Below are 11,893 nucleotides of genomic sequence, written 5' to 3'. Positions count from 1 at the left end.
CTCAGGCAACCCGGTTCTTCCTATGTAGAGCAACTACTACCGCATTTCACCCTCTCTTTCTCTCTCACACCACAAACCCCCTGTGTACTTTTCCTGCTCCTCTCTGAAAGTTTCACAAGGGATCGAAAAATGTAGGCTGATTGAGCAACTTAACCTCAGTCAACCCCACCGAAGCAAACTTTTTAGAGACTTGAGGAGGCAGGTGGAGGGCAGGAAACGCAGCAGACTTCGGTAACTCTCGCGAAGATCATTGCTGACTGCTTTGAACTGTGTAATTTGATCTGAGTAGAGAGAGAGAGTGAACCCTTCCGACGGAACGGCTCGAACACAACTTTTGCCAACGCCTTTCAAAATAAGAAGAGGAGAGATCTCGCTTTCGGCTTTTCGCGTCGGGAGCTGGAGAGGAGCGGACAAAATTATGCTGCAAAAACCAAGGGGATGGGGGGGGGGAGAGAGACCTGAACGGTGCGGCGTTTCACATAATATCTCGAGAGACTGTATTGATACGATGAGTTCAGGGCCGGATTTAGGTTTGATGAGGCCCTAAGATGCTGAAGGTAATGGGGCCCTTTATATGTCCCGCTGTTCTTTGTCAACAACAAATTGTCGCTATTTTTTGTGTTGACTATATATGCTATATGGTAATTTATGGACCTAACATGTAACTAAAGCCATTTGCACATAACAAAATATGTAAGTTTTGTTTTTTATCTTATATTTTGGAAATGTACATCCAGTTTTTTCCCCTTGATTTTTTTGGGGGTCTCCAAGAGAGTGGGGCCCTAAGCTATAGCTTGTTTAGCTTATACGTAAATCCGGCACTGAATGCGTTCCAGTTTGATGAGCTGCCCCCCCCCTTACCTAACATTGAGAGAGTCTCCTTGCTGGGAGATCGTTTCTGTTGCTTTTGAAAGGAACCCATGCAGGGCAAACGCAGCACGTGCACAACTTCAGCCACGACTAAATGGCACCCGGGCTCGAGCCGGCTAATCTATCTAATTAACGCAGGCAGGCGGGATTACATCTCCCCGATTCCCCTGCAAGGTGCCAGCCATGAGCCACCGGCGACTTGCCTTCTCCCTTCCCTCAGGTGGTTGCGTCGCCGGGCCACTCTCGCCGAGCTGCGCGCTCTTCTGAAGGGAGAGGAGGGCGGCGGATCGCGGAGCACGTGTACGTTTTTTTTTTGTTTTTTGTTTTTCCGGGAACTTCCACAATGTTACGAAACCTCGATCCGTCTCTCCTGGCCAAATTCTTTCGCGTGGAGACCACTTCTATCGCTCAGCCTAAACACACACACACACACACCGCCATTTCTATGAATGTTTACGACCAGCTTCTCCAACACAAGAGGTCACCTAGCGGCTTGTTTCGCCTGAAAACGGGGCTGGGAGATCGCGAGCAAGCCGGCCGTGGACTGGATCGATCCTGAGGAGGACTATCACGAGATCCTGAGGGCCATCAAGGGAAAGCTGGCTGTTGACGTGACGACCTCGCCTCTCTCTCCTCCTCGCACCCCCCCATGTGTGCATCCACATTTTTGGGGAGGGGGTGTAGATGAAAACTTGCCTCACCTCCCCAAGGAAGGTGGTAAGTTTGTGGGTTCCCGTTGTCACCCAAAGCCAGCAAAAACACGAACTGCTGTCCTTAGCTCACCCGTGTAGATGCGAGTGTGGTTAATTGCGTTTGCACATCTGCTATGTCACTTAGCAGAAAACAACAAGGAGCGAGGATGGAGTTAAATGCTCACTGAAGGCTGCTTTTCCTTGGTTATGTGGGCTTAATATTAGACTGGCAGCATTATTCCAACGCATAATTCTTTCCTAGTTTGTCTCCTCTTGTGTATGTGTATGTAATATATATATGCGCCCTAAGGAAACACATTAGGAAAGAATTATGTGTTCAGATGATACATAATACGACTAGAAAAATGACCTCTCAGAAGTCAAATGGTGGAAAAAGCAGAAATGCAATTGCTGTATGCTTGTGGTGATAGTGATAGTGACCCCTATATATTTTTCCTCTAAAGGCTCAATTAAATAATCTTGCAGGATTAATTCTTTGAGTTTTGGACAGTTAACTGATTAAATCTGCACCCATTTTCTTAAGAATAAAGGAATCCTTCCAAAGGAAAACTTCCCAGTGATGTATGCCTAGGTTGCAACAGGCACCATATTGGGATACCTCTTCTAAGTTGACCAGGAAAAAGTGGGAAGGAGTAGCTTCAAAAGAGAAGATGGAACCTGCCACCTGCAGTTTTGTAAGATTTTTAAAATAGGACTTGTAAAAAAGCAGGTGGCATTCCCAATAATGAACACACACACACACACACACACACACACACACACACTGTACCCAATTACTTTTTTATTGATCAAAAGCAGTTGATGAATCTAACTGTTTAGGCAGCTAAACATTGCAGTCTTCTTTCCAGTAATCATTCCCCTGATATGATCATTTTAATCTTCAAGGTGAGAGTGCTGCTGTTTGTGTAGCCAAAATGGCACCACCAACATGCAACTGAGAGGTATCAGCAGATTTTGGGGGATCTCAAGGTTTGAGAAGTACAAATTATCAAAAATGTTCCTTCCAACAGCCTAATGAGAACTGAGCAATGCTCTGTGGCTATAGAATGCTGACCAACTTTTTTGGGTGAACAGAAAAACCTGTGAGTATGGGTGGGATGGAATGGAGAATTGAATGGTGTAGCCTGGCATCCTATGCAGGGACACTTTAAACTGCTTTGAGTGTCCTTATGCAGCCAAACAGTACCATCCCCATAAAGGAGGGATGTGTCAGCAGGCTTGTGGGGAGTACAACAATCACAAACAGACCAGTGAGGACTGAGTGTTCTCTATGTACTCCCAGACCAATGAGGGGGGCAGAAAACCCAGACAGGAAGGGGAATGGCATGAAATGGCTGGAATCCTAAACAGCAGTACTCCACACTGCAACATTTTGTTGCAGGATCCACTTGCACGTTCTATTGGCTTAAATATTAACTTCTCACACAAAATTGCCAGCATGGACAATGAAACTACCGGTAGTCTTTCTAATTTACACAACCAATTAGAGTTCAAAACGTGTGTGGAGGCTTAAACTGGTTATTCCTGCATCTATAATATAGATGTAAAACCTACATACCTTTGACTAGGTCAATTTCATTTAAAAATAGCTGTATTCGGTACCAGGTAAACATTTAGACATGTGCAGCAGCAGTACAAGAAAGGTTCATAAGGCATGAGTGTGCAAAGCCTGAGTATGGTATGTGGTAGAATTGTTGTGAGATTGTTTTGCCGTCACCTGACTCCCAACTTAATCCACATGTTTGCATCATTACAACACAGCTGAAAGTCAACTTGCACATTAGGTATACATGCTGAACTCTGCATATATCGACTCAGACCACATTCCTAGCACACCAGTCTGCTGGATGTGTGTGTGGCATGGGCATAGCAAAGGGGGGGGGGAGCTGCCTCACGCAGGGTAAAACAATAGAAATATACTTAACTAACTGACCAATCACACTGGTTCTGCCCCCCCTTAACAAAAATCCTGGCTACGCCCATGGTGTGCCTCTCACTGTTTTTCAGTATCACTGGATTCATGCAAAAAGTTGTCTCTCCCTACCAAGGGGGGTAGATAATCAAACTATTCCTAGGACTGTGTATGTATGTGCTATGTGAGTCCGTGAATCTGGTACAAGATTCATCACCTAGCATGCCAAGAATCTCAGCTTTCAAAAAGCAATTTTCTCACTTTGAAGCAATAGCTGTGAATTCTGATAAGAACAGGAGAAGCTGTCATGGCCCTAAGATGGGGACCTTGGGGTAGAGTGTTGAATGGCCTCATGAAGAGAACTACATCCATTTCAGTTTCAGATGCAGCAGTGAAAGGCATGTGGCATTTCTTGGACCGGAGAATGAAAACCCCACCACCCCTGTTCTCTGCTCCAACTCTCCTTCCTTAAAAACATCCTACCATCTTTATCTCTCCGCAACACCTCTCTATCTCTGCTTCTCTCCACTGACATCCAACCCCTCTCTGCCTTTTCCCCTCCCCAAAGCCCCTGATTCTCTTTCATAGTTCTTCCTCTTGAACTGGCACTTGAACCTTACCTCTACCACACAGGCCAGGCCCCAGACCCCGTGTATCTCTATCTTGCCTATGGGGAAATGCCATAGTGCAGTGGCAGAACATCTACCTTGCATGCAGAAGGTCCAAGGTTCAACCCCCAGTTTCTCCAGGTAGGAAACACCCCTGCTTAAAACCCTGGAGAGCTTCTGCCAGTCAGTGTGAGCAGCTTTCTATCTATGTATCCACCAACAGAGAGGAACAGCTATGGGGCGTGAGGCTCTTCCATCACTGGACTACCCCCAGCATCCTCTGCCTGACGCAGTCACCTCATTCTGTTTGTAGAGCTAATCTTGGCTTACACTGTCCCTATTCCAGGAACCCCGTGGCTCTCTTTTTGGCTCTTCCTGTCTCACACGGCAAAGTTTTACCTTCCCCCATGGCAGCAAATAGCAACCCCTCATTTACCTAGGAGAATGGAAAAGGAGGCCCCTGGGGGCCCTGCCCTCCCCAGCCAGTCACCCAGTCACTGCTGCCATTAAGAACCCTTCTGCTATCCCAACTTGAGCTCAATTTCATGGTCAATCTAATTATGTGGGGCAGAATGTTGGTGAGCCTGAATATGCAGAACAAGTGACCCTAGATGTTCATATATTAGCCCTAATGAACTCAGATGTATATTTGGTTGTGAATCCATCCCATCTCAGGAAACCTGCTGGTCTTCATGTGCATGGTGCTGAGTAAGGAGCTCAGGAGGGGCAGGGAAGAAAGCCCTGATTAGTTTGCACTAATGAAGTTGGCTGGGAGCTCTGACGAATTGGATAACTCCTTTGTTGGCATAAGGCTTTGTTCACACTCCCGTTGGCTGTGCACCCGCTGCATTTCCAGTGCTGGGTTTTGAATCCATGCACACACAATGTTGCCCAAAATGCACAGTTTCTTATGAAGTGCTACTGTTTGATGCATTGTTTCTCAAACCACCTTCACACTGGTTGGAGCCCTTAAACCATCCTTACTTCATTTCCAGCCAAGGTGTGAACACCTTTGCAGAGGGCAAAGGCATCCTTGCCCTGTCAACGCTACCTGGTGTGTGCAAAAATAGAAACAAATCTGACACTAACAAAGCCATGCTGATGTGAACAGCTAGCAGGAGTGGGGAGTTGACTTACAGTACATCCAAGCTTTGTGCTTTTGGGTTTTTGAGTCTGAGGAGCCGTCCTGGGAACCTTTGATTAGGAAAGTTACGTAGTTTTGAGGAAACAAGTGGCTCATTTTGTTCCTTTTGCTTCCCCCCTCCCCAGCCTTTAACCTCTTTATATATATTCCTATTGGGTGTTTTAAAAAAAAAAGTTTGTTTGATGGTTAAAATTTGGTTTGCTAGCCAAGCAGGGCATTGTTACAGTGAGTGCATTTAGACTGATGGAACGGGGAGCGAATGATTTGGAAAAGAGGAAGAAATAAATGCAGTGCGTTTTTTTTTGGGGGGGGGGGAGACTTACTCCGCTTATAAGCAACCAGTCGCATTGTCAGCTGTAACAAAGGGCCTGCAGGGAAGCTCAGCACAACATGTGTCCCCACTGCCACACCCACCTTTAGGCGACACATCATCATTCATAATAAAAATAATAATATGAATAAAAAGATTAATAAAATAATAACATCTATAAAATTCAGTGATGTATAATATGACATTTTTATATTTTCCTTCCTTCAAGGATCTTTTGATGGTATACATATACATAGTTCCACCCTACACCATTTTATTTTCACAACAAACCTGAGGGATAGTATTTTTTAAATTATTGAAAGTTTGGGATATTACTATTAATAATTTCAGTTCCTTTTCTGCCATTCACTATGCGGTCCCAAGGCAGGTTCATATACTAATATTGCTGTTCGTTTATTTATATAGTCATATAGAACAAAAAAGTACCCACCCTCCCCAGATAGCCCATGCTCTCTAAACCAAAATGAGACATAAGCCCCGATCTCATCTTCACTGATCAAGTGGAAGGAGGAAGGGGATTGTGGCCCCTGCCCCCAGTTTTGGCAATAAGACATGGGAAGGGATCTCTGCATATACAGATAGATGCTTTGGCTTTGTACAAATAAACAAATTACTACTGAACAGGGATATAGAAGGAGGAATTGAATTTCATTCAGGTTCAAGGAAGCAACCACAGTGTAAGAAAATGCGGTGGTCCACAAAGAACAAGCAAACTAGAATAGTGATTTGGACTGCAGAAACAGAAAGGTTAAGTATAATTGAGCCAGTCCAACTCCTCTCCTGAGGCAGCGTACCACTGTGGATGTTTCAGGAGGTGGCAATGAGGAATTTTGCTTCCTTCCAAAGGAACATCAGCTTTTAAAAAGGATGAATAAGGCATTTCCCGTAACTACAGAAATATCCTACCTAGAGTGTGCTCTCTCTTGTTCTCTATTTATCCATACATATATTCAAGAGGAGCATCCCAGTTCCTATGGCAATCCATAGAAACAGGAAACAGTTACAGGAAACATAGAAAGGACCAGCCAGTTAGTGTAGGGAGACCATAGGTCATGCATCTGGTACAGCAAGAATGCCCCTGGCTCGGGCCTCCTTTCCCTGTCTTCTTTCAAATGTAAATGTACAGAACTTTCTAACTCTCTTCCCTAGTGAGTAATCATTGCAGGGATGCAGCTTTTGGTTTATAGCATGCTAGCAGTTTCATGGCACCCGTCCTGTAGATATTCCGATAATTAGATCTATGCTTTCTTCGAACTTCCACTGTTATTTGAAATTAGTATGTCTTTTAATATGTTTCATTTCACAGTTTTGAAATGATGAGTAAGTGCAGGTTGTGCCATTTGAGTTCATTGCAGCTACATACATTTTAAGCTTCCTGCTCTACTTCTACCTTTCCTTCAACTCCCACGATGTAAATGCAAAATGTCTTTTTTTTTAAAAAAAAAAAAACCCTTTGCTTATTTATAAAAATATTTATAGACCAGGGTGGTGTACAACAACATTGAGAGATCAAGACTCTGTAATTTTAAAGCTCATTATTTGTGTGGGGTCTGGAGGCTTTGTAGGGAGATTCATAGTGATTTTAAACGTTTCATCCCAAGCGTCTGGTGATTTGTAGTCTGTGTAAAGTATTTGCCAGTCTCCGATTTTTCTCATGATTTGCCCCGATAGAAACTGTACTAGTAGCTCATGCCATCCCACACAATACCACACCCTGTATCAATTTGCATTGCAAAATTAGTGCCTCACAAAGACACTAGTCTTCCCATGGTGTGTCTTAATGCTAATAAAAGGTTTTAGGACAAACATTTCCCAAAGCGTTTCCTCTTGGCCATTGGAGCAGCTCTACTTTGATCTTGGACAGTGCAAGCCCTGTGCCTGTTTAACTTGATAATGCATGCAATGGGATTTACCCCATAGTATAAGTGTGTTTAAGATTACAGCTTAAAAAATAAAATAACATGGTTGCCATGTACTTCCACTTATTCACCAATGTTCATAACAACAGTTTTTATTTTTATTTTTAACTTGGCACATCCGATATAGTTTGCAAAATTGCTGTCCTCGTATATGTTTCCATCAATGATACCAAAACTTTTTTTAAAAAAGTTGTTAGCAATATCCAAGATGGGTGTATTTCCAGCGGTCTATTCCTTTGGCAATTTTTTTTTTTTTAATGTACACTTCCATCCTGAAATGCACATCCATGGAGTGCCACTGGTGGGAATTCCACCCACAGAGCTTCTGCCCATTTGGCGGGCAGAATGGGGAGCTCCATGCTAGTAGAGGACATTAGAGTTGGGCAAAAGTGACACCTCCGTCCAGCCCAAACCTTCCCCCTGCCCCTGACTAGTACAAAGCAGGGTTGAATTGTAGGCTCACTGCATTTATTGCAGCCTACTCCGTGGTTTGGTGTGGGGTTTTTTTTCATTAATAGGCTGCTGGCTGCTGGCTGCTTTGGGGTCCTTTGGGCCAAAAAGTGGTGTATAACTAAATCATAACGTATTAACACAAGCATGGACAATATTCAGCTATTGTGCCTCCTTTCAGTGCAAGCTTTTCTGCTTATGCAATGGGACTCTTCCTCCTCTTCCCCACCTGCCCAGAGCAGATTTGGGGAAGAAAGGGGGGGGGAGTCCTATTATTTTACAGGAAGAAATCCTTGCACACTTAAGATGCCCTGTTCAGCTCTACTTTGGATACAACCCCATATGAATAAGAAGTGCACAACAGGAACGGTTGAGGGAGCTGGGTATGTTTAGCCTGGAAAAGAGGAGACTGAGAGGAGATATGAGAGCTATCTTCAAATGTCTCAAGCGCTGTCACATGGAAGACGGAGCAAGGCTGTTTTCTGCTGCTCTGGAGGGTAGAATCCAAACGAGTGGATTCAAGTTACAAGAAAGGAGATTGCAATTAAACGTCAGGAAGAACTTTCTGACAGTAAGAGCTGTTCAAGGAGGTTGTGGACTCTCCTTCATTGGTGGTTTTTGGGCAGGGGTTGGATGGCTATCTGTCATGGATGCTTTAGTTGAGATTCCTGCATTGCGGGGAGTTGGATTAGAGGACCCTCAGGGTCCCTTCCAACTCTACAATTCTCTGGTTCTGCAATCTAATACTGGCTGTGCTAGTATCACCACAAAGACCTTTTCTAAGTTCCCCAATTGCCAATGGACACTTATCTCTTGACATTTCCATGTTCAGCCCTTAAATCTTCCTCCTTCCATGCCAGTCATGTCCATCTAGCACAGATTAGACATTATCTGGGCAGGAATCATTTTATTTCTCTTTGCTGTACAGTGCCTGACCAACCATTGGCACTAAATAAATATTTCTTAGTAGGAGTATGTACTGTAAACAGGATACAGTGTGCAGAGCTCACAAAGAAACAAGAAAGAACAATGCACCGAGAAACAAAATGTTAAGGACTGCATTGGGACAAATGCAGGTGTCTAAGTATTTATTATTAAAAACGATTTGAGGCAGGAGGCGGAAATGGGGCTTTGGTATTCATTTAACCTGTTTATGTTTGTGTGTCTGTTTAATGCTGAGCACTTTCATTATCCAGGCAAAGAGTCAGCAGGCGGAGCTCCCACACTAGTATGAAAGGAGCCCACAAAAATGATGATTGGTTTGCTCTTTAAAAGTTCTCCATGTGTTATGGAATTTTGTCTTGAGCTGGCCTTTGCAGTTCAGACAGCCCAGCCTAACTATCTGAAAGACAACTGCGCACACATTTCATTCTTACCTAGTTCCAAGCCCCTACTTAATGGTGCCGATTTAAAGGGAAATAAAATGGCAAAACCCACATTAAAATAACAGTGAGATTGACGTAAACTGACAAAAGCCAGGAAATTCTCTGTTAAGGCAGCCACTCTGTCCTTGACTCACCCTATTGTGCCTGTGTATTGCAGCAGTCCGTATGTTATGTAAGGTTGCACCGTTCCGAGATCTCAGCAATACTTATGCTAAAGCAGTTGAGTGCAGGATATAACCCATGCCTCGGAATTGTTTTTTCCCCCCACCTCCACCTGAGCAGGGAGCAGGTGCGAAAGCAGAGCAACCCACTGCTCAGACTCTAACTAGGTGCCAGCACAGTTGACCCACCGTCTAGAGTTCCTCCTCCATCCTCCCAGTTCTGGTTTTAGGTGTGCTTCAGTCCACAGGCACTATCTTTCAGTGCTTGGCACTCTGGGCAGCCACCAACAGCAACCCTCGTGTATTCCAAGCAGAGCAGTTGCATCTTCTATGAGTCATGAGCCCACTCAGTGCATCTTAGGACCTTTCCAGATATTGAAGCTACCAGAGCTGACATCATCACCCCACCACTAAGCTGATGCTAGCAGTATGGCATCCCACTCAACATGAGGGAAGAAGAATAAATTGGCTGCGGGGGGGGGGGGGTAGATTAGCCTAGGGAAGGAGAAGGAGTCATTTGTCCTAAAAAAAAAAAAGAGGAGGAGGAGGAGGCAACCAGGAGCAGAATTGTACTCTTGAACATAACTTTCGGGCAGCTAAATACAATAAGCCACTACATTTTGAGGCAGCAAAATTGTGGTGCATTGCTTTAGGGAAAAACAGAAGCATTGTAGGCAACGGTCACTTTCCATATTCCAGTTTCGCTCTCTACATCTCTAGACTAAGGGAGTGAGCCATTCCCACCCATACCATTGCAAGAGACATTCTCCACAGGGCATTATGAAGCCATTTGTCCCTTCTATCTGAATTGACATCCATCTGCAGAGCCTATTTTATTGATGGAACCTGTGAAAACGATAGGAAAAGATTGTGTCCTTTTCTCCAAGAGACTAGGACATAGAATGGCACATAGCCGGCCAGGTTCTAAACCTGGTAAGCCAACTGTGGCATCCCATGGTTGACTCACATGTACAAGGCAAACATTGGCTCCATCAGGAAAAGATACGGGGGCATCTGGCTGTAGAAAGAACCAGAGGTTTTGTCTGCCAGAGGTCAGCAAATGTGTGGGTGGTGCTTAACAGTCAATGGGTAATCCTGACTCAGGAGGGAAGCGCAACAGAGTTAGTAGGTAAAATAAGGAGCCAAGTAGTTGGGGTTATCAATTTGCCCTTGGCCAGCAATTTTATCCTAAGTCAGATATTAAATGTTTAAATAGCCATACGTTTCTTTGAGACCAATGCATATTGATAAGCACATATGCATCAGGCTATTTTAGTCACTGAAGCTTTTTCAGAATTGCCAGTGAAGATCTTTGTTAAAAGCTGGTGTTATATTATCTACCTTTCAGTAGTCAGGTACCAAGGCTGAATTGAGCGGTTGTGTTACCATGGTTATTTCACGACTGTGTTGCTCCAGAACACTTAGAGCTGATTCAGATGCCGAGGAAAGGCACGTAATGCTGTTCTCATGGGACTGTACCATCTCGGAATGCACATGGAGATCACATGTTTGCAATCAACGTGCCCTCACATTAACAATCTCCCTACAAATGTAAAGCAATTGTACCAGTTTTGTCTGTAAACAGACTTGGCATCAGGGCTCTGTTAAGATGCTTGAATCCAGTCTTAGAGCACATATGCATTGCAGTTTTGAGAGGGGTCAGATGAACTTTCAGGCCATCTACACATTGCTGTTTACTATGGCTCCACTGCACTCCCACTGCTGGTGTGTGAAGCCATGTGTGCATGACGTTAGCCACAATCCATATCTATCCTGTAATTTCTTCAGAAATACTGCTTTTTGATATGCTTTCCCTCAAACCAGCTTCCATCCAATTTGAAAACATAAGCCATGTTTGCTTTCCAGTTAAGATGAGGTGTCTACATTTGATACAGACTTTGCACATGGGCAGATGAGAACTTCATGAACAGGAGGGGGGGGGGCTGCAGTTGTGGGGAAACCAAACTGGCAATATGCACCACCCTGTTCCCTCTCTGGTGTGTACAGCACTGTACAAATGTGACTTGAAATGAAGTAGGGGAAACCGATCTTGTTTGTTTTTTAGGTTACTAATGTGCCCACAGCTCAGTTGTGCATAGTATTCCTGCAATGAAGGGGTGGGGACCCTTGGACCCTTTAGGTGATGCTGGACTACCACTCCCATAATCCCCAACAACTGGTCATGCTGGCTGGGATAGATGTCTGTTGGTAGTCAGTGGGTCACCATGTGACTTCAACCCAATGCAGTCCTTCACCTGGCATGGCTGCTTGCAGATATTTTATACAAATTCTAAAAACCACATAACGAATCCCTGTCTTGGGTATTTAAAAGCAAAAGAGCCAATGAGCTTCCTTAGAGGTTCTCCAGGTTAGCTAAAGTTCATAATGCTTTATTGCCTT

At 44.3% G+C, this 11,893-nt stretch overlaps 1 long non-coding RNA gene across 1 annotated transcript in view; it reads left to right on the top strand.

The window, feature by feature from the left end:
* The first annotated feature begins 862 nt into the window (after window positions 1–862).
* The window catches only part of LOC308479711, a 41,776-nt gene continuing 30,745 nt past the window's right edge, over window positions 863–11,893 (top strand). Inside the window, exon 1 of the long non-coding RNA XR_013987798.1 lies at window positions 863–1,587. This is a non-coding gene — a long non-coding RNA (uncharacterized lncRNA). The remainder of the gene's footprint in view (window positions 1,588–11,893) is intronic.

Source organism: Podarcis pityusensis (assembly GCF_964106645.2).
Source record: "Podarcis pityusensis genome assembly, chromosome: 6".
In the NCBI taxonomy this organism is placed as follows: Eukaryota; Metazoa; Chordata; class Lepidosauria; order Squamata; family Lacertidae; genus Podarcis; species Podarcis pityusensis.
This window is presented reverse-complemented; position numbering and strand designations above follow the sequence as displayed.